Here is a 27,946-nt window from a genome sequence, read left to right on the forward strand (position 1 = left end):
AACTGTCGGTAATGCAGCTGCTAAGGTCATTCACCTGTGTTACTTGTATTACACGATACAGTAAGTAAAGATGCGCTGAACTCGAAAGTTGGTACGAACACCACGGTGATTTACTAGGCATGATCCTATTGTAAGTAATGAACCCTTTTATTTCTTCGTCCTCAGGACTGACTGACCCTTCCAGCTATAAAGCGATTAATGCGGAGGCCAAGTGACAGAGCAACGACACTGATTCGCGTAACAAGTGATTTCTAGAGGTGAACAGAGCGATCTGCAGAAAAAACCCGGCTTCCAAGACATGTATAGCAGAATTACCCATCACGCAACAAACCCCAGATTTTTCAGTGAAGTCTACGTTTATCCACTCAGCGCTAAGTCATAGTTTAGTATAAATCATTAATTAATTACTCGTCAAATAGGAACCTCGGTGAGCTGCACGAACCAACACTGATTAGATACGAGAAAGTACTGGTCGAAAAGTAAACAAATAAAGTGCTATGGTACCCTATGTTATTCGTTAGTTAAAGTTATGAATAATAAATAATGAATAATTATTTTTATTTGCAAAAGCGAACAATCGCTTTACTTGCAAATAATTTATTTGCAAATATAGTTTTTCAGTTATCCATTAAATTGAATGATTATGTAAACAGATACTTATTTAAATAATGCCCATATCTGCTTTGATATTTGAGGTGGCACAGTTCCACGACATTGTATTGGTTCACGTTGTGACTTGCCAGTCACAGATCGCTTTGCGAGTTTGTTTCAGTTCTGTCACGTTTATGATTAACTGTGTGAGCTTGCTACATTTTCCTGGGAGTGCCAAGTACCGACTTGTCACCTTTAGGTGATTCAATTCAGAACCGCGTTGCTGTTATGGTCGCAGGTTCGAATCTTGCCTCGGGCATGGATGTGTGTGATGTCCTTAGGTTAGTTAGGTTTAAGTAGTTCTAAGTTTAGGGGACTGATGACCTCAGATGTTAAGTCCCTTAGAGCCATTTGAACCATTTTTGATTTGTCATCAGAAGGGAGTGGGTCTGGAGAGTTGGGTAGTCTCGCAAGGTCGGAAGAAGGCTTTTCACGGTGACTCGGTAGAAGAGAAAGAGCGCCTCCTTGTTGGCAGCCAGTTTTCGCGGAATTTTTCGTGTTTCCCGAAATACTTACTGTGGGCAGTTCCTGGTGCTAATCCACTTGCCACAGGTACGGATGCCGCTGGATGTCGCAGCTTTCTCCAGAGAGTGCTTGAGCGTGAAATTGGCCTTTCTAACTGCATATGAAGGAGAAGGCCTTCTCCCCGTGTTTCCCTGACGTGAGAAACTGTTGTCTCTCTCCAGAAATTACGGACTGTACAGTCCAAAGTAATGCCCCCGCCACCAGACGCGGTACTGTCAATCCTGACCAATGGAGAGAGACTGTTGTAAACCAGTTCCAACCTCATGAAACACACTGTAGTCAAGCTTTTTGCGAAGTCTGAGTGGGAAATTTCTGTGGCTTCCCCCGTAGAAAAGGCAACATATTCGTTCGTCAGATTGGCAGCAGCAGGAAACCTTTGCTCCAAGTGAAGCTTGGGAATGGTGTGGGTCCTGGAAACAACGTTTTGGAACAAAGAGGATTCTTTTCCCTCCAGTGCTGTACTTGTAGACTGGAAGTTTCGCTCAGACAGTAGTGCAGTCCATCTCTTGAGCAGCTCGTATATAACTCATTTGTTTATGCATCTTGTACGATTAGTTTTCTAATATTCGTCTCATTTATGTTTGTTATGGGGGTTGCCTGGATGGGGAAGTTTTATACACTTTGCTTCTTGTAGTCTTCCAGTTAAACTCGTGTCCCACAGTGCTTAGCAACAATTTTCAGAACATTGCTGTATACTATTTGTTGTCAACTGATACTTGGTTAGGTTAAATTAAAGTTTTGTATTCTTAAGATTACTTACATTTTGTGATGCTCATGTCCTACAAGTTGCCTGTAATTAGGCGACCCTTAAATAATAAATATCACCAACTGCTTTTCTGGGATGCTTATTTCATTGTGACGAGTTTCCGATGTATGCAGTGGCCAAGCACTACGTTTAAGGATACAAGGAATGCAAGGGTGGTAACGAGCGTCAAACGTTCGCATGTTTTCATAGCAGGAGTAGTTGATACAGGAGCTATTATGAATTATTTCGGCCTCTCTTAGGTCTGTTAAACACGTCAGTATTCTTGTTGATTGTCATGCATTTTCTTTGTTTCAATTTATTTATTTATTTATTTATTTATTTATTTATTTATTTATACGTCAAATACCTTAGGACCAAATTGAGGACCAAATCTCCAATTTCATGGGACGTGTCAGTAGATGAAATTACAACATAAAAGTAATAACAGATAAAAATAAAATGTTTATGAACCCGAAAAAGTAAATACATAATTTTAAGTAAACGCAATCAACAATACAACAAGAATCAGCTTAATTTTTCATGTAACTCCTCGACAGAATAGAAGGAGTGACCCATGAGAAAACTCTTCAGTTTAGATTTGAAAGCGCGTGGATTATTGCTAAGATTTTTAAATTCTTGTGGTACCTCATTGAAAATGGATGCAGCAGTATACTGCATATGTTTCTGCTCAAGAGTGAAGGAAGTCCGATCCAAATGCAGGTTTGATTTCTGCCGAGTATTAACTGAGTGAAAGCTGCTTGTTCTTAGGAATAAGCAAATATTGTTAACAAGAAATAACAGTAAGGAATATATATATATATATATATATATATATATATATATATATATATATATATATATATATATATATCTCGAGAGGCCAATGTCAAAATACCCAGACTCGTGAACAGGGGTCAACAAGAGGTTCATTAACTTTTTTTAAAGATGAACACGTTTATTGTGAAGTTCACAGGTTCCACAGACTATGCCAATTATACAAGCATAAACACACACTTTTATAATATTTAATGTATCATAGCACATGACTAGCGCGCACACACACAAAACTAGCTTGATGTGTGAATGAACAAGTGAACATGGTTGTGCGTTTAAGTAAAGTTGAGCCGGAAGGTCATTTCGAGCGCTAGACTTATCTTTATTGCATATGAGGACTGATTATGGAGAAGAAAGTACTTGCTAATGACTAATCTATTGTCTGACGTATAGTCAATGTACAACAAATTCCGACTGTAGCTGCAGGTTGTCAGAATATTGATGTAGTAGACGTTGGCGTGGAATAAAAGTTTAAGAGGTTCCATCTACTTGGGAGTTTGAAGGGTACTATAGTGAAGATGTGAAATTTTGTTCGTAAGACACCTATTGACCGAACTGCGCACGCGGCGACCCTGGAGCGAAACGAATCTGGGAGAAATGAAGGTTAAACTGAGTATTAAAAATAAAAAATATGAAACCAATTACGAATAATTTTGCCACGAGAAGAAGGCTGATACGACGATAGATCAAGAGTTAATGTACAGAAGGTCAAGAAAATAGACATAATTCATATTCTGAGAAGAATTACACACAGTTTATTAGATATTCATAGTTCATTGGGAAGTTTAATCCAGAATGAATTTTGGGTAGGCAGCATATTCAACATAGCGGTGCTAAGCAAATAAGCGGCACAGGTAATACAAAATATTATTATTCAACAAGTACTTATTTGTCGAAGTTAGATAAGTGCAGCTAAGACTATTCACAAAAAATCGGAGTGGTTCAACTGAAGACATAAGAAGATTTAGTCAGTCGCAACCAATAAAAAACTGTACTACATTTACAAAAGCACGTACAAGTAAATCATTCACCAACAACGCTTTGAAGCAGCAGAACCAGACAGAGGAACTGGCATGTGGCGCAAAGCTGGTAGTCGTCCGTGGAGTTGCAGTTCGCCGCATCACCGCGAGAGGCGCCAGCTGCACGCAGCAACGGCACTAACAGTAGCCGCTGTAGCTGAGAACACGACGCGATGCGGTACAACCCTACAAACCATGACAGATAAACCCGGTGGGTGCAATAAATTTTTTTTAAGTGAAATGTTGTGATATGTTAGACAGATATGGATGCATAAGATACAGATTTCTTCAGTCAATTATTACGACGAAGAACGGTGCAGTCATTTATCTTCAGGAATTATAACAATAGTAATACAGAGAGTTACGAGTTACATTTATGTTATTGTATGTACATATTTTTTCTTTTTAACGCAGACATAAGTAGATTTTAGACTATAAACATAGTTTTCACACAAACTGTTTTATGACAATTTGCATATATAAATAATAGATTCACACAGATAGATAACAGATTCGCGCAACGTAATAACAAGTGAACGCAGAATGATAAGAGCTTGACAAATTTAGAGACGAAGTTCGATGAGTGAGACGTCAAACTTAATGAATTCACCGTCCAGCTTAGCAGAAGAATGGATAAATTAAAAACACGATTAAACTTAGGAGATGATCACATTTCAGAAACAGACAAGCGATTAGAAGTAGTAGACGATAAGCTGAACGGTTAATTTCAACAGGTACATAATGAAAAGACAGAACAAGACAAAATGTTGCAAAGAATTACTGAAATCTTAGAAAAATAATTATCGGGCACTAAAACAATTTTACGTAAATACACAATTATTGAGGGATTAGAACCTAGATTTCAAAAGGAGTTACAAAATAAAGACGTGCACAGTAGGCCTAAAGACTTTTTCTAAAATTGGTCCATGCCTCTCACAGCTACACTTGTAGGCGAGGAGCTTCAACAACGAATAGCAGCGGGAATTTTAGTACCTCCACAATAAAGGGTCACATAGTAATATTTTGTTTAGAAGAAAAAAAAATATAGTTAAGGAAGGAAGTAGAATATTGATTAACAAAGAGTAGAATAGTGAGCAATAATTATGACGACTTTAGTGCGATGCTAAGTTGCTGATGATGTCCCATACTCCGAGGAGCGTATTGGACGATGCGGGAAACCCGCACCGCCGTACTAGGCAAGGTCCTAGCGGAGGTGGTTTGTCATTGCCTTCCTCCGACCGTAATGGGGATGAATGATGATGAAGACGACACCACTACACCCGGTCATCTCGAGGCAGGGAAAATCCCTGAACCCCCGGGAATCGAACCCGGGACTCCGTGCGCGGGAAGTGAGAACGTTCCTCTAAGACCACGAGCTGCGGACGCGATATTAGGTAGAGAACTGAATCAATAAATTCCCAAGATTTGCACGTTCAAGAAACATTCGTCCTACACTGTTTCTAAAATCTTTTGAGGGTATGCTGCCAGAATCTTGAACAGATTCCAATAATATGCGATTTGTAATAAGTCATATGACAGGTGACACAGAACAATGGGGTATGCTGTAATTCGAAGATTTTAAAACTTATCTCTATTTTAGAACTTCTTTCAAATCTAAGTACCGGGTCGACGGCGCACAAAAGAAATTACGACTAGAGTTTTTAGTTTCAAAATCATACAACAGTAACTAATAAAACTGCTATAGAGTTTTCGCTGAATGGCACATTAAAAAGGTGAAGTACATAGACAAACGGTTGTTACATTGCTCCCTGCGGGCCACAAGCGGCCCGATGAAAGCAACCTTGCGGCCCGCGGTTCTGAGCCTTATTTTATAGTAAGATGCATGTAGTGGATAATAGTCGAATCCGAAACCGTCAACTGACGTTAAAGCGTCTTAAGAGTGCCGTTTTCTTTCCCAGTAGCAACCAAAAATTCTTACAGAGATCGAAATACGTTTAACTTTTACTGACGTCGGTAAAATCGGCCGTGAGCTAAGTGAGGTTGCGCTCTTACCACAGGAAGAGACTTAAGTAGCGTAACCACTGCGGTGTTACAGGATTTTTGTCTTCTAGTACTGAAGACGCATGGGCATGAGCAATTTGTACCGATCAGTGGTAAGGAATACATTTTGATACTTAAGTAACATGCGAACTACAAAGACAGCCATCTTTAAATGCGATACACATGTGAAGAAAAATTCGCACACTCGGACCTCGCAGAGCGATTTCTCACAAACTACCAATACAAAAAATGTCTCGTCCTGCGCGTATTTCCGGCAGTAAATGGACGTTAAAGATTGACAGCCTCGCAACACTGTAATCACATGTACGGTAACTATCCCTGTCAGTATATGAGAATAGTGTGCAGTTAGTGAAGTGAACAGGATTGTTGGTTAGCATGCATTTGCCAATTTCATTCTGCTATATAATACTCTAATATGTACCGTTTCTTAAGCCAGACGTTTTGCGTAGTACAGTTTTTTTGTAACGGTTAACATAATAAAAACGTGGTCAAACAAGTTAGAAATAGACAGTTGAAACAAATGACTCGGTATAGTTGTAGGACACAATAACTACAAAAATAATATGAATTTCGAGATGCTTTAGATTAACCAGTTGAATAACTCAACATCTACTAGTCTCTTATACCACATTAAGTACGTTGGTTGGTTGGTTTGGGGAAGGAGACCAGACAGCGTGGTCATCGGTCTCATCGGATTAGGGGAGGAAGTCGGCCGTGCCCTTTCAGAGGAACATTAAGTACGTCCTCTCAGAAGTAACACACTGGCAACCAGTGACAATAATAATTTCCATGTTAATAGCTGCACGACGTTTACAAAAGACTGCGTTGTCCTCAGAGCAGATGCTCAAAGCAACCTCTCTTGCACTCCAAACATTGCGCGACCGGTTGGATCATACAGCTCTCGGCTCTTCACAACATGACTGCATCCACAGATACGAGAGAAACATTACCATGCGCTATCAGTTCTTCCACATGTGTCGGCGGAGAACACGTACTCCCTCAACTGTCCCCTTAGGAAGAAATCCAGAGGATTTAGGTCAGGTGAACGCAGAGGCCATGCAACTGGACCTCCCCGTTCGAGCGATTTCTCTGGAAAAGTTCTGTCTAAATACTCTCACACATCAGTTCCGAAGTGTGGAGGTGTACCATCATGTTGGAACCATAACCTCTGCCGAACTTTAAGTGGAACTACTTCCAGTGCTTCGGACAAATAGTTTGATAGAAATGCATGATACCTTCATAGAGTCAACTGGTCAGGCAACATGTAGGGACCCAAACTCCTGCCTCCCAATATTCCGGCACAGATGTTGACACTAAAGCGAACCTGATATCCACGGTCATGGGTGACATGCGGGATAACGTCACACCAATGGTGTATATTGAAGATACCCTCACGAATGAACGCTGCTTCATCCAACCATATTATAGTGTTTATGAAATCATCGTTGGCTTCGTGTGTGCGGAATTAGTATTTAATTTAGGGCAGACTAGACACTTCAACAAGAACAACAAACAACAGGATCAGCATTGCCAGAACAAATAGCTTCTAGTCCCCTAATATTTCATTAATGCCCGTTCCCAACAGGCCATGGTTGATTGGCTAATGGCGAATTTATTGATAATAGTTCACTGAAACCGGCCGAAGTGGCCGTGCGGTTAAAGGCGCTGCAGTCTGGAACCGCAAGACCGCTACGGTCGCAGGTTCGAATCCTGCCTCGGGCATGGATGTTTGTGATGTCCTTAGGTTAGTTAGGTTTAACTAGTTCTAAGTTCTACGGGACTAATGACCTCAGCAGCTGAGTCCCATAGTGCTCAGAGCCATTTGAACCATTTGAAGTTCACTGAAAAACAAGTCTTAAAACACTTCATAGAAAGGCTGGTTAAATAACTGTTCCTTTGATTAATGGAGTAATAAATGCTCAACCAATAACAATAGCAAACAACATCACTTCCAAATAAAAACTTACAGAATCATAATGGTAGAAAGGTGCGTTACAGACTTCAAAACTCACTTTCATTTAACTCGCAGGTATAAAAACATATCCAAAACTCACAGTTAGCATATTTGTCGAACTCCAGTATTTATAATCCGCTGAACTACAGCGCAGAACTGACAATTTCAAATCTGTCCAATGACTGCTCTTGATAACAGAAAATTATGTTCACAAATGAGAATTATAAAAACTTTATGACAACGCCCATCCGGCATTTGCCACACTTTTACACAATCGTAAATTCCGTTGAAAAGTGACAGTTACTGCTCAGTCTTCACACAGTTAAGTAAACTAACACCGCAGTAGTCACTGAAGGTTAATACACGTACCGTATTCCACTGCTTTCTTCTCCAATATCATGGCATCCTTATTGTCGCGAACATGCTACAGCACAGCGTGTTCAGGTTGGGCCCACGCTGTCCTGTTTATCTGCCGTGTCAAAACACCCACAAACGACATCGGCCACAGCTCGCCGTAAATTGCGTCCATACAATTGCAGAGACCACGGCTTATCGTTCCACATCAGCGATGAATTCCCAAGCGTCTCGGTTTCACCATCAGTTCATTACCACAGAGTGCCAAAATCATTAATGCACAGTTCGGACCTCTGTCGTTCTGTCCTTGCTCGGTACCCTGTAACCAACCCTGCTCTCCTCGTCGCCAGAGGGCCACTCGCCGTCAACTCGTCGCTCCAGTATCTCTGGCGAGGCCAATCGCGGCCGGAACACAATCGTGCCGAAAATCGGCACACGTGTTCTTGTTGAAACCATTCACAGAATTGCATCCACAGACAGCCGTCTGCAGGATGCGTGTGTTACGTTAAAGAATCTTTAAAGAATAATTATAGGGGTGCAGCCCACGCTTGTGCAGCACGTGCGCTGCGAGACACGCAGCTGCACCGCGCTACTGCTACCTGCTGACAGAATTAGTTGCCGTACATGTGATTACAGTGTTGCCATACTGCCAGTGTTTAACGTCAGTTTACTGCCGGATATATGCGCAGGACGAAATTTTGGAAGAAACATTTTCGTATGGCTAGTATGTGAGGAATTGCTCTGCGAAGCCCGAATGCGCGAATTTTTCTTCACCCTGTATTATTTGCAGCAAGGAATATGAAATTAAATTAAGGTAGCTCTAACACACAAAAGCAATGAGTAGAAGAAAAATGACATTGAAAATATTTAGTAAACGTACGTGGAACAGAGAACAGTCGAGATGAAGTGTTCGTAATGGTGACGACATCTAATGGCCACTAATATGCGGGTCGGCAGCCACCTTATCGCGCCCTTACTGCAGCTAGTCTATGGGAGGCTCACGATGTTACTAATTTATGTAGGTTACCAATAAGCAGTATGATCGGTACATATAAGGCCCAAGGTTTCGCCCCACAATGTCAGTATTGACTCTTGAGCAAAAAAGTTTTAGGTCCAGTGATTTAAATAATCTAATAAGAGAAGAACGCTTACTGGAGTTAGTAATTAGCCGACCATCATGGAGAGTAAGAGACAAGCTAGTAAAAGACTGGGCAAAGATTAATCATTTATTAGAATACTTAGAACAAGCAGGCACAGTGGAAAAGACAGTAACAAAGATGACAAACAGATAACGACAGCAACAACACTAACCAACATTACAATAACAGTAGAGGATCCCTTATACTTAGAAAAATACAACCAATGCAGGAAACAGAGGACGCAACGGTCAGGATCATATTCGATGTGGAAATAGGTATAGAAACGGAAATAATAACAGCAAGTACCAGAATAGTATATTCAACATATATGGAATATTCCATTGGTCCTTAGAGGAACACAGACATATTAAAAATATACAGTATTAATTTTCTACGACAAGATTTATTTAATGACGAAACACAGTTCCATTACTCACCCTTCCTTAGTAGCAGTAGCCGTTTAGTACTTCTCTCGACATTAGAAAATATGTTTGTTATAATTGCTTCAGACCCACTTTCCAGTGACTCCTTTCTCCCCTCTAATCCCCTTTTATTGGCCTGACCATCACATTCACCCGTTTGTCCATATAGCATATTACTTTGTGCCATTACTCACTTGTACAACATATTTGGCTTTGTATATACTTTTAATCTTTGAATATACTGTAATATAAGATTTGAAACTTGCTGGCAGATTAAAACTGTGTGCTAGACCTAGAATCGAACTCAGGACCTTTGCCTTTAGCGGGTAAGTGCTCTACCTACGAAAGGCAAAAGAACCGTGTTCGTGTCTTGGTCCGACACGTAGTCTGAATCTGCTAGGAGGTTTCATATCAGTGCACACTCGTCTGCAGAGTGAAAATTTCAGTTTGGAAGTAAAAGATTTATGTATTCAGAGCTGAACTCTGGGTTGGAAGGACAGAGCGGATCAGGTTGTGATTGTGGAAAGGGGCCAAGATCAGTTACTGTTAGTTGCACAAAACACACAAACTTCATTTTCCTAAAAACACTTAATCACACATGCTCTTAGAAGGATTCAAATCAATACGGCTGAAAGTCCGAACACAAGTTATTAAAATCGCTTTAAGCAATATATGCGGCTGAAGTCCTTACTTAAAAAACAATTTTACGTAAATACTCGGCTGAAAGTAGCACACTAGACATAGAAGAACAGAGGGTTAAGGCCTGGATAACAAGAATTTCCAATAGAGAAGAACATTTAAAAAAGGTTTAAACAAGTGAATTTTCAGGTTTTATTTAAGACGGCTGATGGCCTTATCTTAAAAATATTTGGCATAAAAACTCGGCTGAAGGCCACATGCTGAACATTGGACAACTGAAGGCTTAAGGCCTTGATAACAAGGATTAGGAATAGAGCAAAATTCCCCCTTTTCCTTAAAAAATAGTTCAAACAAGAATCTTCAAAGTTTTAAGTTAAGACGGCTGAAAGCCTTATTTTAAAATTAAAACAAATTAAATTAACAGGTAGCTGAATGACTCGCACAGTACTTGAGACAAAAATCACAATCTAAATACAACAGAACAATGGTGCTCAGAAGTGTTCCATGGGTCGGCCTGAGGAGGTAACCCTAACATAAGGTAACGTGAGACAGGCAGCCAAGAATAAGATTAAGTAATCAGATGGCAACACGACCCAGGGACGGTTGAAGGACCGGCCAAAGCACGACAACGGAAAATATCAGCCTAGGACGAAGATGCCAGCAGCACTACGTCTTCAAAATTGGCGTCTAAATACAGCCAAGGCACAATAACCACCCAACAATATAAACAAACACCAAAGGCTGTCGAACTACACAGCGCGCCGGACAGCAACAACACGGCGAGGAAACACACACTCGTTGGTCTGTCCCAACCGACCGACTGTCTACTTCAGTACGCAGACAGCATTCGTAACTGCTCAGTGGAAATCACAGAAGCTACACGAAGTTCCACGTGAACACTTGCACCAAGAACTCCGACAAGACTAAAACCAATCACTGTGGAACAACAAGGAAAAATCACAAAGTCGACACACACAGAGTTTCCATAAGCGGTCGGCGACCAAATACGCGTCGTCCGATGAGACGACCGGCCGCACGACCAACCAAGGTCGTCCCCACTCGAGTCATGTGTGTCAGCAACAGTCGGGCGAGTCTTGGCTGTTCGGAGCTCAATACAGCTCCATTCCGACTCAATTCCATGTCCGTTCGGAACTCGGAGACACGGCGACCCGGGCACACTGGCTCGGACCCAACCATGCAGAGGTAACACTTGCCCATTGGCCATCCAACGTCTCTGCACAAGGAAGGAACCGACCCACGTCCAGCAAGATGACCAACTGACGAGGCCCAGAAACGTCCAAAAGACCAAATAGTCGTCGCCCGATGAGACGACCGACCGAACGACCAACCAACGGTCGTTGCCGCTCCAGTCTCCTTCCGTCGGACAGTGCACGTGTGTCGCCAGCGATCGGCGAGTACTGGCTGTCCGGAACTCACTAGCGCTGAGTCCCGACTCACTTCCAACACAAGACGAGCCGGAAATACTAGCGGTCGCTTCAAAGATTATACGACAGTGCTGTTATCGATATGCGCTGCTGCTGCCACTCACGGGCAGGCAAGCCAACGACTTAGTGACGCCAGTAAATCGAATAAGAAACCAGGCGACAGTTCCGTAAAGACAAGCTATCAAGCAATAAACGGCATGAACACGAGCCGCACACAGCTCAAGAGCCTCTTTTGGCATTATATTGCGCTTGCGTTTTTGTATAGATATAGTTGTAAAATGTCAAAAATCATTGAAAAACAATCTTTGTACAACTGTGAGCGCTTGCTGAAGTTGTGTGGACTATCTGTCTAGTATTGAGTTATGTGACGATGGTCTACAAAGCCGAAAGCCGTTTCTTAACGAAATATTAAATGAATTTTGTTGCCTAACATTAATAGTGTGATTTAAGTTTTTAACACTCAACAATAGCATGAACGTAGAAAGGGAAAATTGATAAGCTTCCAGGGAGGGGTTCGATCCGCTGAAGCAATGTAAAACGAGCCAAGAATTGCTTCAGCTCTGATTAGGTATGACCATGACAATGAATTAACAGAGAAATTATTACATGAGAATATACAATCAATAAAAGAATATATGGAACCAAAATTAAAAGGTATAGTAGGAAATGTAGAAATAGGAATAGTTTTAGTTTCTGAGAGCTATATTTCAGTAACTGATCACTGTTTCTTGTAACAAAGTTACTGGCTGTATTCCTTAGAGTACCAGCAAAAAGAGTACGGATGACAGGGTAACGTGGGAACCAGTACATAGGGAGTTATTTATTACATTCTCATTAGATGATAATACATTTCAGAAAGCTCGTCGTTGCGGGTTTAAACATACCCAAAATTCTCAGTATAGCTCTTACATGTAGAGCTGTCTACATACTACGCAAGCCACTCCCGGAGTGTATCCTGTACCACTACCAGTCACTTCCTTTCCTGTTCGACTCGAAAATAGCGCGACGGAAAAGCAACCATCTATATGCCTCTTTATCAGCCCTAATTTCTCGTATATTATATTCGTGGACCTTGCGCAAAACGTTTGTTTGCGGGAGTAGAATCGTTCTGCAATCAGCCGATTCTCTAAATCTTCCCTATATTGATTCTCGAAGAGAAGCTCCAGTGATTCCCGTTTGAATTGCTGAAGCATCTCTGTAACACTTGTGTGTTGTTCGAGTCTGTCTGTAACAAATCTAGCAGCCCGCCTCTGAATTTGTTCGATGTATTCGTGTAATGGTACCTTGTGCGGATCCCAAACACTCGAGAAGTGCTCAAGAATAGACCGCACTAACGTACTATGCGCGGTCTTCCTTATAGATGAACCACACTTTCCTAAAATTCTCACAGTCAACCAAGGTTGCCGGCCGCGGTGGCCGTGCGGTTATAGGCGCTACAGTCCGGAACCGCGGGGCCACTACGGTCGCAGGTTCGAATCCTGCCTCTGGCATGGATGTGTGTGATGTTCTTAGGTTAGTTAGGTTTAAGTAGTTCTAAGTTCTAGGGGACTGATGACCTAAGATGTTAAGTCCCATAGTGCTCAGAGCCATTTGAACCAATCAACCAAGGTCGACCATTCGCCTTCCCTACCACCGTCCCACATGCTCGTTCCATTTCATATCGCTTTGCAATGTTACGCTCAGATATTTAAACAATGTGACTCTGTCAAGCAAGACACTACTACTGCTGTATCCGAACATTACGGGTTTGCTTTTTTTATTCGTCGGCTTACATTTTTGTACATTTAGAGCTAACTGCCATTCACCACACCAACTAGAAATTTTGTCCCAGTGAACTCGTACCCTCCTACAGCCACTTAACTTTGATACCTTACCGTTCAACAATGCATCATCAGAAAACAACACAGAATTCTACCCACCACACCACCCAGGTCATTTATGTATATAGAAAGTAATAGAGGTCATATAACACTTCCCTGCGGTACTCCTGAAGATACCCTTCTCTTTCATGAGCTCTCGCCGTCGAGAACATTCTCGGTTCTGTTACTTAAAAAGTCTTAGAGCCATTCAGATATCCCGCAACAACGTATGCTTGTATCTTCGATAACAGATGGCAGCGTGGCACTGCGTCAAATGATTTCTGGAAATCTAGAAATGGTGACTCTACCTGTTGCGCTACATCAATAGTTCGCAGTATATCATATAAGAAAAGTGCAAGCTGTGTTTTGCACGAACGATCCTTTCCAAAAACATGCTGATTCGTGGACAAAAGCTTCTCGATCTCAAGGAAATTTATTGGATGCTAATTTTGCAGCAAACCAACGTTACGGATATTGGTCTGTAATTCTGCGAATCCGTACTTTTAGCCATCTTATACAGGGTGAACGCCTAAAAATTGCACTGCAGATATTGCGGAAATAGGATGTGTTATTGACGGGCGGTTTTCACAGAATTAACTGGTAGTCAGAGGCTCGTATTGCTAGCTTATACACTGTAATATATTGATTATTCCTTGCTACTGTAGTGTTATCTTGAAGCTGTGAGAAAGGAGGACAGGCGCTCCAAAGCGTGGAAGGAGAGACGATGCTGAGGGCAGACGAAACTAGGAGAGATATTGTTACATGAAGTAAACCGTAAGGGGAGAGTCCTGCGAAAATGCAGACGCCCTTAGACGCGGTCCCAGGGCGCTAGTTATTCTTCAAGGAATTAACATGTAACTTCATATGTCGTCTAGACTCTGTGGTACGTTGACACCGTAGAACTTCGTAACCAACAGGCACGTACTAGCGTATAAAGCCAGCTTGATACCAGCCCTGAGAACAGCAACGTCAGTTGGCTCACAAGGGTTAGAAAGAGAGCAAAAACGCCAAAAACTGTTGCCTAGCAGTCTCTACTCCGGGGAGCCCGAGGGGTGGGGCTAAATGACGTATAACAATAATGTTGCAGCCTTATTTGGCAGAGCAGTTACATTTAGCTTTCAACTGAACAATGTTGATACCAAATACGGACTTAGTGCAACTGCATTAACATCCCCGCCTTAGGGGCAGTAGAGGGGAGCTAACTAGACCGTGATTGGCAGGCGCCTACAAGAGACCTGTGGGATTGGCTGGGTGGCTTTAAGTGGGAGAAACAGTGCCTTCACGCGACTCTTTAAAACCCCTAGATTCCGCATTTTGGCGGAGTTCTCAGTCAGACGATCTGGGCGCCGAATCCGCGTCTGTCGACTCCAGCCTCGGTCCAGCTCCGCGTAAGTCTGCTCTCTCACTTGGAGTGCCTCAGCGAACAGTGTCACATTCAGTATGTTTGGTTTTGCAACTAAGTTGTTGCCTTAAGATGCTGCTAGTGTTTGCTACAGTGGTTAGCATCCACTCCTGAGACTTCTGCACTGGATTCTGTTGTAACAGTGTTATTCATGCTTTTTCTAACCCTAGATCTAGCCTCCAGTGTATTAGTTTGTCCTGTCTGGAATAAACAACTATTTCAAAACCCTGTTTGTCGAAGAGTCTCCGCGACGAGTTCCCTACCGTGTCTCACCACCTGCATTTCTAGTAAATATCTGTACCAGTGTTGGCTCAGATAGAAGAAAACAATTAAATGGCTTCACTGTGAATAGTCTTTCTGCCTTCTGCTCTGTACCGCTCGGGAGCGCAGACTAACCAGTAACCCCTTTTCTCCCTCTCCCACCTACGTCAGGACACGACAACATAGCTTATAATAATACTGAGAAAGCGTATTTTTTGTGGCAACATATACCTTTTAAATGGAACAATGCCTATTGACAGTAACAAACTAAAAGTGGGGAAATAAGAATGTCAGTGGTATGTGCTGCAGGATTCTAGTGCGAATCGTTTACGAGCTATCGCATCTTTGAGAAGTTCCCACACTGACAGTTGTACAATATCTGTGGTAGCACACTCTAAAGAACAACGCCATTGCATACACTAGTTATGTGGGCTCTGACCAGTAATGAGACAATTGGCCATCAAAAGTTGTGTTCAAAATGACCGGGAGCGGCAATACACACTTTCTGTCTGGTATGCAACGATGACTGCACACATGCTAGCATTTCACGGTGAAGTCCTAGCAGACTGCGGTAATCCGTTGTCTCACATCATCTATGTGCCACTACGTACAGTTGGGGAGGTATACGATACATCTTTGTTGTGTTGGAATGCTGGTCTAAGTTGGTTGAACTATATCCATTAAAAAAGAGCAATGACTAATTATGTGATAATTAAATTAAGGGACCATTATTTGAAGAATGAACCTATGAACCTACTGTTCGTAGGCAAAATGATTCAAAGAATTCCTGGTATGGGAGAATGTAAAACATATTTCAGTTTCTAGATAGCATTCACAAAGCAGTCTCACTGAAAGTACCATATGTGAACTAGGCAGATTATGCCAAACCTAATGAGCGAGTTGATATTCAAGGTGGATGGAACTAGTAGCAGGACTTGAAAATATGTTGAATGAGCTACCATATTCCACCACAAAAGTCTCTCCTGTGGATACAGTAGGACAGGTAGAAGGAGAACAGATTATGAGGTGGATTGAATGGCTGGAATAGAATGCTAATTTTCATATAGCAGTAGCAATTGATTGCTTATAATGTAGGCGTAGGAAAGGAAGAAGAGATGGGACAGAGGTACTCCAATACAAAACAAAGTAGGAGACTTAGTTTTAGTTAAAATCATAAGAAAGTCATTACAAATGAGAAAGCCATAAGCAAATTCTACCCATTGGATGAGTGTCCATTTCTAGTAACTAAAATGCCATGCCTGAATGCAGTACTATTAACTGACCCAAAGATGGGGAAAGATAAAGGTCTGTGTAACATTCAAGAAGACGTAAAAAGCAATAGAAATCACAATCTTCGAAATTCTTGGTATGAGTAGCATATTCCAAAACTTCTGTCACCTTATTGGGCTATTGGGCTTTGGGGAAAGGATTACAGTTTAAAATGGTTTGTTCATAATTATTTAAATATTTTTTGCATGAGGGTAAAAGGTACAAACTATCACACTAATGTGATGGTCTATAAAGTTGCTACTCCTACAGTACAGTGGTAAAGAAGTATTTTATTAGTGAATACCCTGGCAAAAGACGATGTTTAATATATACTTACTGTAGTGTATACATTAATATTGAGATGTGCAATATTGAGTTGGGCAGTGAGCCAATTGATTTTATTTTAAATTTCTCTAAAAGGTTTTTTCTTGACCAAATGGCGACCAGTGGGCTTCGCTTTAAGCGTGAACTATAGTAACACTTACAGGAAAAGAGAGAATGTTCGTAGCGCTGAAGGTTTTGCATCTGTTACCCTTCCGTGAGGAATTTCTAAGGTACAGATTACTGCGCGTTGTTAATAGTACTGGCTCTGGTACCAGGAATTAGCAAAGCTGTTATTACTTTGGTTAGCAATAAGGCTGAATGAAGCCGGAACCTTTCCTTGGTCTCTCCTCAACAGATTTCTTATCCAGTGGCCGCAATACACGGCTCAACAATACTGAAATGATAAATGATATACCTAACCTACTGATGGTTTACAAAATGTAATTTTTCTTTGGAGAGTAAAAAATATGTAACTTTTTGGGAGGGTTATCATGGTGTTATCGGGGATTTTTTTTTCCTTTCCTAACCACACCTGGGAAGGGTTTCGATATTTCCTGTGGAAAGGTGGGTGTGCCAACGGCCTTGCCGCAGTGGTAACACCGGTTCCCGTGATATCACCGAAGTTAAGCGCTGTCGGGCTGGGCTAGCACTTGGATGGGTGACCATCCGGTCTGCCGAGCGCTGTTGACAAGTGGGGTACACTCAGTCCTTGTGAGGCAAACTGAGGACCTACTTGATAGAGAAGTAGCGGCTCCGGTCTCGTAAACTGACACACGGCAGGGAGAGCGGTGTGCTGACCACATGCCCCTCCATATCCGCATCCGGTGACGCCTGTGGTCTCAGGATGAAACGGCGGCCGGTTGGTACCGTTGGGCCTTCCAAGGCCTATCAGACGGAGAGAGCTTAAGGTAGCCGTAGGCTGAATAAGTTTTACAGGGAAAGGTCTTGTACCTTGTTTCTTGGTGGTATGTTGGAGTGGAATTATTTGTTTAGGGGAGGTTAGTTGTACATAGTTGTAAGCAGAAATCACTCTTATTCTACAGAAAGGAGAAATTATCATTTTACGATTTTAATACCGTAATCTTAGATATCCTTTTCTTCTGTTTCTCTTCGGTAATATAGCTAGATAACTGCACTACACTTTCCGTCGCCATGGTAGGAGATAGGGACCACTTCTGGTGGTGTCTGTTTTGTAGAAGAAGAACACTCTTCTCTGACCCACTAGGGAAGAACTACGCCCCCCTCTCCACTCCCACCCCCCCTCCCTCCAGGAAGGGAGTCTGGGGTGGTTGGTGGAAGGGTACCAGTCTTTGGGGTCTACTTTCTGTCTTTTTTAGGACCTTACTCTTCTAGTTCTCCTTTTTCCTATCTTTCTTCCCCTGTCATGGTGTAAGTTCTATCCTCCCTCTGTCCATCTGCAATATTTTAACTACGCGACCATGTCCTGTATCCTTTCTACACAACTTGTTATAATAACACTAGCTGAAGGTAGCGCTGCAGTAGAAAGTTTCCAGCCCTACTAATGTAATTTTTAATTGTTAATTACACAACATATGAATCAGTACCATAATAAGTTTGGAAATATAATTTTTGATTCATTGCACTAGTCTTAATATTGGCACGAAGTACTTTAACAACCATTATAGATCTCTCAAAGACGGATATGGCAAGCGAATTATCAATTATTGTATGGAATTGCTGTATTTCATGGGGTAAACGAGCTGTTTTATCTGTTTTCTTAATTACCTATATGGTAAAATGCTCTGATAGTAAAATGAGTTTATGGAGATATATTTTTGTACATAAAACATACAGGCTTATGTTGATCTGAAAAAGGACACAAAAAGAGGTGTTGGATGACAGCATAACAGTTGTAATGTAAATAACTGAAGTTGTTTCCACGTTAAGGAATTATTTCTTAAATTTGGTTAAAGTCGTCTGACGCTTGTTCATTTGTATGTGGTGGGTGGGGAGAGGGTAAGAGATTTTCTGCTATTTTATTGATAGTAATTTTACTAAAAAACCATTTGATAAATTGGTTAATCCCATAATAGCTTAATGTATAAATGAACAATAGTAGATAGTTCTGCGTTTAGGCAGAAAGGTCGTTTCGAAGGTGAGAATTAACTTCATTATGTATGTAGAATATAGCACTGTGCTTGACGTCATCGTAGAGGAAAGAGATTTTCGCGCCCTACACGGCTCCACGGCTGCAAGGAATACAAACGTCCTGATCGCTATATATTGCAATAGTGTCTATATATATATCGAATATTTTTGGAAACAGCATCTTTTGTTTATTTGGTTGAATATCAAAGTCTGAACTGATTGTCAGTTTCAAATAAAGACGCATGCTAATGATTAATCTACTGTCCGATGTATTGTCAATGTATAAGAAATTCTGTCCGCCCCGATAGCTGAGTGGTCAGCGTGACGGATTGCCGTCCTACGGGCCCAGGTTCGATTCCCTGCTGGTTAGGGATTTTCTCCTCTCAGGGACTGGGTGTTGTGCTGTCTTCATCGTCATTTCATCCCCATCCGGCGCGCAGGTCGCCCAATGTAGCGTCGAGTGTAATGAGACCTGCACCAAGGCGGCCGGACCTGCCCCGCAAGGGGCCTCCCGGCCAGTGACGCCAAACGCTCATTTCCATTTCCATAAGAAATTCTGATTGTAACTCCAAGTTGTCGAAGTACTGATTTAGTAGACGGTGGCATTGAATCAGGATTTAAGAAGTTTTCACCTAGTCCGGAGTTCGACAGTTACTACAGAGCATGTGTAATTTATTCATAACTAACATATTGACCGAACTCTCCCACCTTGATATTACTGCTGATCATTAGGCGTGATTCAGTACATAAAATTTGAATATCTGCGAAGTAATCATTCAGATGCGCCGAACAAAATTTTTGGCGCTAACAAATGGAGCTTCCAAAGAAACATCACTTTACCTTACTTATGAAAAGTAAGTGTTCCTCCTTTCGATTTCCGTTTGTAGCAGCCACTATTATTCATCACATGTGATAATAATAAATAAATGCGTAAAAAACAAGAAATGCGTATAATGTTGAAGTTTCGCTCTCATAGTATTAGAGTAAAAGGTGAACAAACTGGGTTATGCTGTGCTGAAATCACGTGAAAATACTGGTTTGAAGTTGGAGATATGTGCAGTACTCTACGCTCATTCCTTAGGTGTTCCTTCTGTATGATAGGGAGTTGGATAACAAAGTTATAATTGTACCAGAGAACTTAGCACCGAAATTCCATTCTAATATTGAAGATTATTGAGGTTTACTTTGCCAAGGATCTTTGCGAACTCTGCAGAATGAATCATTAGCAGCATGAACATCTCTGTTTCGTAGGTTATGCTCTATCCATAAGCGATAATGGAGTCGTGAACAGTTCCGCCAGCGACTGTGCAGGACTCATTTTCACTGAGGATTTTAACCATCGTGGGTTTGAGGCGCAGCCATGTACTACAGCAGACTGAGATATACTTATGTTTCGTTGTTTTGGCATAAAAGACATGTCTCTATGAATAGAACTATCAAATCCACGAGTTCCGCTGATACAGTGATACGTACCTTGATTATTTTGATCCAAGATGGCAGGTTCTAGGCTTCAAATTGCTGATTTGAGATGACCGGTACAAACAAAAACTATGAGTAATATTTGATTGTTACAATTCACCAAAAAACAAAAGCCAACTGTTACACTTCGACATGGCGTCGTCAATATCATGACCACATTATTTATTAGAATCAAGTCATCTGAAGCTGTTGTTCCCATCCTCACAAGATCTGTTCGCATGCAAATCGTGTTTACAATAGTCTAACAAACCCGGCAATAGTACACAATTGCTAGACATCAACGGGAACTGGATGTGCGTCATAATCTCTTTGTCCACCATCTCTCCGTCCATCTCTTCTTCCCTCTCTTTCTGTCCATCTACTCCTCCCCCTCCCTCTCCTTATCCTCCCTCCCCATGTCAATTTCTTGCCCCCCCCCTTCCCCACGTCCTGCTGACCACACGCGCCTCCATATCTGCATCCAGTGAGCCTGTCGGCAGAGGATGACACAGCCATCGTTTGAGAACGGAGGAGTATCTCTCCACCTGCTCTGCACCCTATTCACGTTAATTGGGAATTGAAGTCGCTATAATGAACGGGTAAATCGGTTTGAATCATTGGTATGTGAGGTATGAGATAGACCTCATCAGCGGCTGCATCTGCGAGGAAACAGCTTCAGTGGCAATAGGTCTACAAAATTTTGGACGGTTCAGTTTCCGTAATCTTATTTTAATCATAAGCTGATAAGCCATAAATGCAACTCCCCGGTTTTCGGTTAAAAACGAGTCCGAGAAAAAAGAAAAAAAGCAAGATGTTGTGTATGCTATATAATTTAAAATTATCTGTAAGAGAAAGAATATATATGGGAGAAACAATTTGTCTAATTTTTTAAATGCCCTGATGTCATAGTTGAAACTGACTGTACATTTTCACAGCACAGAATTTTTGGTTTTAACAGGACACTTGATCATTTTCATTAAAAGTATATACAGGGTGACGGATTGCTACAGACAGCACCTGTAATCGCCCTGGAAGGGAACCAGGAAATCACTGCCTTGGAAGGGAACAATAAAACAGGGGAGGATTCGGAGGGTTTTGTGGTGGCGAGGAAAACCTTCCACCAGGCGAGACTTCCACCTGCTCAGGGAGTGGAACCCACCCCGAACAGGTTTCAGGGCGTGGCCGATGCGTCAGGAGAGCCACACGAAACAACAGCACAGAATCACACATCACACAGCCTACCACCGATCGCCGCGGAGTTTCCCCGCATGCGTCTTTATTTGAAACTGACAATATCAAAACACAACTCAAGGGGGACAACTTCAAAGCGAAGCCAACAGGGGGAGACAAAATAAAGATCACACTACGCAACAGAAAAGACAACACAATAAAAGAGGCCCCCACAGACAAAAATATACCACACTACACATTCCCCACCACCAACACAAGAAACAAAAACATCGTCATTAGGGACCTCCCCAGATGGTTCTCTGCCCAGGCAGTAAAGACAGACCTGTCTGCTCAGGGATTTGTTGTTAAAACTGTCAAGCAGATTGGCAAAAATGGGGCAAGGAGCAAGTGGCCATTATTTCAAATCACTCTGCCGAACATACCCCAGGACAGCCATGAGATCAAAGCTGTTCTGGCAGTCTCTGTCAACACGGAGCTTCTCTGCTGCAAGAACAAGGTGGTGTAATGCTTCATGTGTCAGGGACTGGATCACATAGCCGCCCACTGCCAGATGCCCATGCACTGCAGAAAATGTGCCGAAACCCACGACAATAGGACTTGCACAATGAAACACATGGACCTGCAGATCTGGTGCGCACTTTGTGGGAGAAATCACAGGGCAAGGTACCAAGGCTGCGAGGTCCACAGAAAACACACATAGAAGGCAAAGGGTGTGTAGGCCGCCCCCTACACACGAAAACAAGACACCACCACCCCATCAAACCACACAGAGATACAAAACAGGACAACACGCAGACAAATCTTGGGTAAAACCAAGGTCCGACACACCAAGGGCAACATGTGAAGAAGTGGTTTCTCCACCAAAAGGAATTCGACACTATCCCTATAACCAAAACACCAGACACACACGCAAGAGCAACACTGGGAAAAACACAACAACAACCAGGTCCACCAAGACAGAGGAAGTTCTAGGGAACCGCACACTCAGTCCACCCCTCGGATCAGCTGCTAGGCATTACGGTTCAGACCATGAACCTCATCATGGAAATGATGAAGGAATTCAGGGAGGCTCAGAGGCAACTCAGATCCTCGTTGCCCATCAGGCAGCAGTCCAGCAGTCGCTCCCCTCTGAGACTTCCTCAGTAGTTTCAAAACCCCTTCATGGATAGACGACCAAATATCCAAGGCCTGACAATGTGCGTCTTTAACGCAGATGGCATTGTTAATCAACAGGTCGAGTTCAGAGAAGTCATGAAGGAGTTCTCCATCGACATATGCATGATGGGGGAAACCCACCTAAAACAGGAAATAAAAGCTACCATGACGACAAGCCAAGCCAAGGCGGAGGAGAGGCCATATACATAAAAAGAGGGATCCCTCAACACCACGTATTCTTACCAGCTACCAATAAAATCGAAGCAGTGTCGGTGGAAGTAACCACTGCCACCGGACCCATAACAATTTTTGCAATCTACCGACCCCCACAAGACGAGATAGACGAGGGAGACAGAGCTGCTCTAGGGTAAATTGAAGGCAAACTCATAATAGGAGGCGACTTCAGTACCAAACACCCCAATTGGAGCCCTAGAATAACCTCCAGAACAAGCGCCAAACTGCAACGACTAGCGGGTGACCACCACTTCAAAACATGGGGTCCGGTCGAGCCCACACGTTTTCCAAAAAATAGAGGTAGGCCAGACCTGTTAGACATAGCCCTCACTAGGAGGATCGCGGGGTTTGTGACCCCAAGGACAATCAATAGAATGTCTTTCGACCACAACCCAGTGATTCTAGAGGCCGATATGGGAGAATAGGTAGCACTCCCACGGTACCAGTCGTCCTACAAACGTACAGACTGCGAGCGATACCGAGAAACTATCGCCTCTGATATCGTAGAACAAGCGCTACAAGACCTAACAGGAACCATCTTCCAGGCAACGGAAGATGCCACTCCCCCCACAGAGGGATGGACCGCCCCCACAAATACAACTCCCCGCACATTTCCTAGCCCAAATCCGACACAAGAACAGAGTGACAAAAGAGCGGAAGATCACCAGAAATCAGGCCACCAGGAGGCTGCTCAATCGTCTACAGAGAGAGCTAAAGGTAGCGCTCAATGAGCACAGAAACCAGCAATGGCAAAACCGCCTCACAGCCATCAAAGTAGATGATCACACACTATGGCAATCAAGCAATTTATCAAAAGACGCGCTATGTTGCCGCCACTGCACGGCGAGAGGGGTCTGGCCTGCAGTCATGCTGAAGATGCCAATGCTCTCGCCGACACCTTTGAGAAGCAGTTTCAAGCGGCAGAACCCCAGGATGACGAACATGAAGAGGTAGTCCGTCGTCAAATGGCTGTCTTCCTCAATGTTGAGGAGGACCCAGAGGGCGAGCCTCCACTTTTCGCCCCCGAAGACGTGGCAAAAGTAATGAGGTCCCTCGCCACAAAAAAGGCTCCAGGACACACTGTATCACCAACCAGCTAGTTAAGAACTTTCCGCCCTCGGCTATCGAACATCTCGCGAACTTCTTCAACGAGATTACTCGTACCCACGAGTTCCCAGCTTACTGGAAACACATGGAAATGGTCGCGATACACAAACCAGGGAAAGACCCTATATTCCTGCAGCTCTACAGGCCGATTAGCCTGCTGCCAGCTCTCAGCAAGATCTACGAGCGCCTCCTGCCAATACCCACACGAGATCACATCACCAACGAGCGACTTCTGCCGGATTTCGAATTCTGATTCCGACAGTGGTACTCTGCCCCACAACAGATCATGAGACTGGTGGAAGCAGACACACAGGCCTTCAACCACAGAGGCTACTGCGGGATACTGCTACTTGATGTAGTCAAAGCCTTGGACTCGGTATGGCATGAAGGGCTATTATACAAGTTATACAAACACGGGTTCCCCAGGAGCATAGTCAGACTAATTCAAAGCTATCTCACGACCAGAACTTTCTCTGTCAGGGTAGTAACAGCCACCTCCACCAAAAGGCGTATTCGTGCTTGGGTTCCACAGGTATCGGTCCTGGGGCCCGTTTTGTACAGCCTGTACATTGCGGACACTCCCACGACCTCCCTGGTCCACACTGCACAGTATACTGACGACACAGCCTTTTACACTCGAAATGCACTTGCCAACCTCAGGCAAGTACAAGACACCACCAGAGCACCACCACAATACACAGACAGTCAAAACTATCCAAGATACTCTCACACACACAACATACATTGTGGAGTAAAAGACAAGAGGCTACAAAGGGTTTTAGATAACACAAAAGCCTTGGCCCGTCGCTAGCGCATCACCGTCAACCCTGAAAAGACACAGGCTATGCTCATAACCCGGAGGCTCAGGCTCGGAAGACACAGACCCCCTCAACGAACCATCCACCCCTCTCACCTGCTCCTACATCGATACCGACTCCCCTGACGCAGATCCGCCAAGTATCTCGGCGTAACATTGGTCTCGAGAATAACGTGGATACCCAACATAGACTGCCGGCCGCGGTGGTCTCGCGGTTCTAGGCGCGCAGTCCGGAACCGCGCGACTGCTACGGTCGCAGGTTCGAATCCTGCCTCGGGCATGGATGTGTGTGATGTCCTTAGGTTAGTTAGGTTTAAGTAGTTCTAAGTTCTAGGGGACTGATGACCACACATGTTAAGTCCCATAGTGCTCAGAGCCATTTGAACCAACCCAACATAGACTAGGTCCACAGGAAGGTCTGCGTTAGAATGTCTATCCTATACCCAATCCTCAACACAACCAGCTCCCTTCCCTGCTCTGTAGGAGTAAATGTCTACCAGGCACACATATGACCAATAATGGAACATGTGTGCCCTGTCTGGAGGTACACGGCGAAGCAGCATCTGGATAAACTCCAGAGACTGCAGAACCGCGCCCTCAGGAGCGCACTGCATCTACCCATGGGATTCCCCATCGACGATCTGCCCTCCGCTACTGAAATTCCCCTCCTCAAAGATTCCAAGATCTGGCAAGGGCTTTCTACGAGACCTCTTCCAGATCTGGAAATAACCTCATCCACTCCCTAGGTCGGTATGACATGTCCCGTGATAATCACAAACGCCCTATGACGATCTTCGACGACTAAGTCGAAGAGAAAAATCCCAAAATCTCCAAGTCCTAATACGAATCATTAATCCTTAAAATACCCAACATCTCGCCAAACTCAGGCAAGTACAAGACACCACCAGAGCACCACCACAATACACAGACAGTCAAAACTATCCAAGATACTCTCACACACACAACATACATTGTGGAGTAAAAGACAACAGGCTATAAACTCCTCCATACACTTCCCCAAGGAGGGGAAAGTAAAAGGTGAGAGAGAGAGGGAGAGAGAGAGAGAGAGAGAGAGAGAGAGAGAGAGTGAACCCGACACTTCGCCTGAAGTTGCAAGTTGGAAACTTACTGAGACGTTGCAGGAGAACGACGCATTGACTCGGTTGTCATCCTGGAAGATTTTATCAACAATGTAACAAGATCCAAAGAAGAGCAGCGCATTTCGTCACAGGTTTGTTCAGTAAAAGCGAAAGCGTCATAAAGCTGCTTATGCAGCATTAATGGGAGGACTAGAGCAGTGCGCTCTCAGCCTCTGGAGAAAAACTGTGGCGCAAATTATGAAGTAGCGGATTCTATTCTGTGAGTAACTAACAGCCGGGAGAGAGATGTGCTAACTACATATCCCTTCATTCTGATGTTTAACTGAACCATAGACACACATATGACACAGCGGTGAGTACCATCGTGTTGCTCTGTGAACTACCCCTAAAAATCAGTGGTTTTCTAGATTGACATGTACACTTTTAGAGTGAAATATTTTGAATTTGATTTTCGCGGCCGTCGCTGCGAATGCTGATTCTCATCAATTTTGTTCACACTTACCCATAATAACATTAGGAGAACCATGGAGCGGCTCCACCAAGATTACGGCTGACTCCAGCACGTTTGTCCACTTGATCTAGCGTTCCACACATAATGATCTCAATATCGGCGTATAATTTAGTAGTGACCGTCGTCAAAGGGAAGTCATACTTTGTCCTCAAAGATAGGAAAGATGGTTGACATTAATATGGTAATGAAAGTGCTGCTATGCTTCCCGGAATGTTCTGTTCTTATGCAACTATGAATGAGATGACGACAAAATAAGCAACAAATTGATGATTAAAATTCTTCTGGGTGTTGTATGTCGTCATTGTATAAACTACTTTAATTATAAACTGTAAAACCAACGTTTGTACCATATTACAACCGTTTCCCTCAGGGCAATACTGATTTTGGTGGACGGAAGGTACCTCCATTTATTTCAGACGATCGCTGGCAATACGTCATGTTTGTGAAACTTTATTGGCCATAGAATATAATAGGCTAGTCATAACGAAACGGAGAGTTAAGGAAAGAAGTTATTCCTGTGTTAGCCAGCTAGTCAGTGATTTGTAACAGTCTGCAGATCAGCACTTGGTCACCTTTTTTCCTGGTGCTCGTAGAAATAAACTGAGAGTCCCTCTATGACTGTTTAGGCTGTAGCATCAGTGCTCGGTGAGGCTTCTGGCCCCTGACCGCTCGCGACCTGTTAGACAGGTACAGCTGGCAGCCAGAACGGCGGACGTTTGTAGCCGTCCTCCTAGTCTATGTTGTCAGGATGTTTATTTCAGTCGCCTCTAGAATTTTGCGTTGGCGCGTCCACGACTCTTTAGACAGCACACTGGCTTCCTGGAACAAGATAGGCTGTCCACAGTCACAGTGCTGTTCCTCTGTGCTCGATTTATTGTGCTGGAGGAAGGCAATGGCAAATCACCTCCGCTAGGATCTTACATAGTCGGCGGTGTGGGTCTCCCGCATCGTCCCCTACCCTCCTCGGAGTATAGGACCTCATCATCATCACTAATCGCTCATAGCGTTCAGGTTCCGCTACTCGTGTGCTAACTAGTTATATCGAAGCTAGAAACTATTTTGTCATCAACGGGTGATTTCAATTGTCATTCAAAGACGGTAACAGTATACCTATGAACAAGAGCACTTTACAGCAGCCTTCTGGATTTATTTCTTTAACGTTTTTATTAGTTTAATTAACTATCGCGAAATCAATTCTTGAAACCATGTCTGGACAAAACTGCATTTTGACCATTACATGTAATGATTATGCAAAGTGAATAATGGCTACACTAATTGAACAGTTCCGTACATTTGAGTGGATAGCACATTACACAGCTCAGATATAAAATTAGAAAATGCACATCACAATAAAAATAAAGTTCAGGGGCATTACATATATCTTTCGAATAGCTATTGGC

This window comes from Schistocerca cancellata, chromosome 1, assembly GCF_023864275.1.
Source record: "Schistocerca cancellata isolate TAMUIC-IGC-003103 chromosome 1, iqSchCanc2.1, whole genome shotgun sequence".
NCBI classification, from domain to species: Eukaryota; Metazoa; Arthropoda; class Insecta; order Orthoptera; family Acrididae; genus Schistocerca; species Schistocerca cancellata.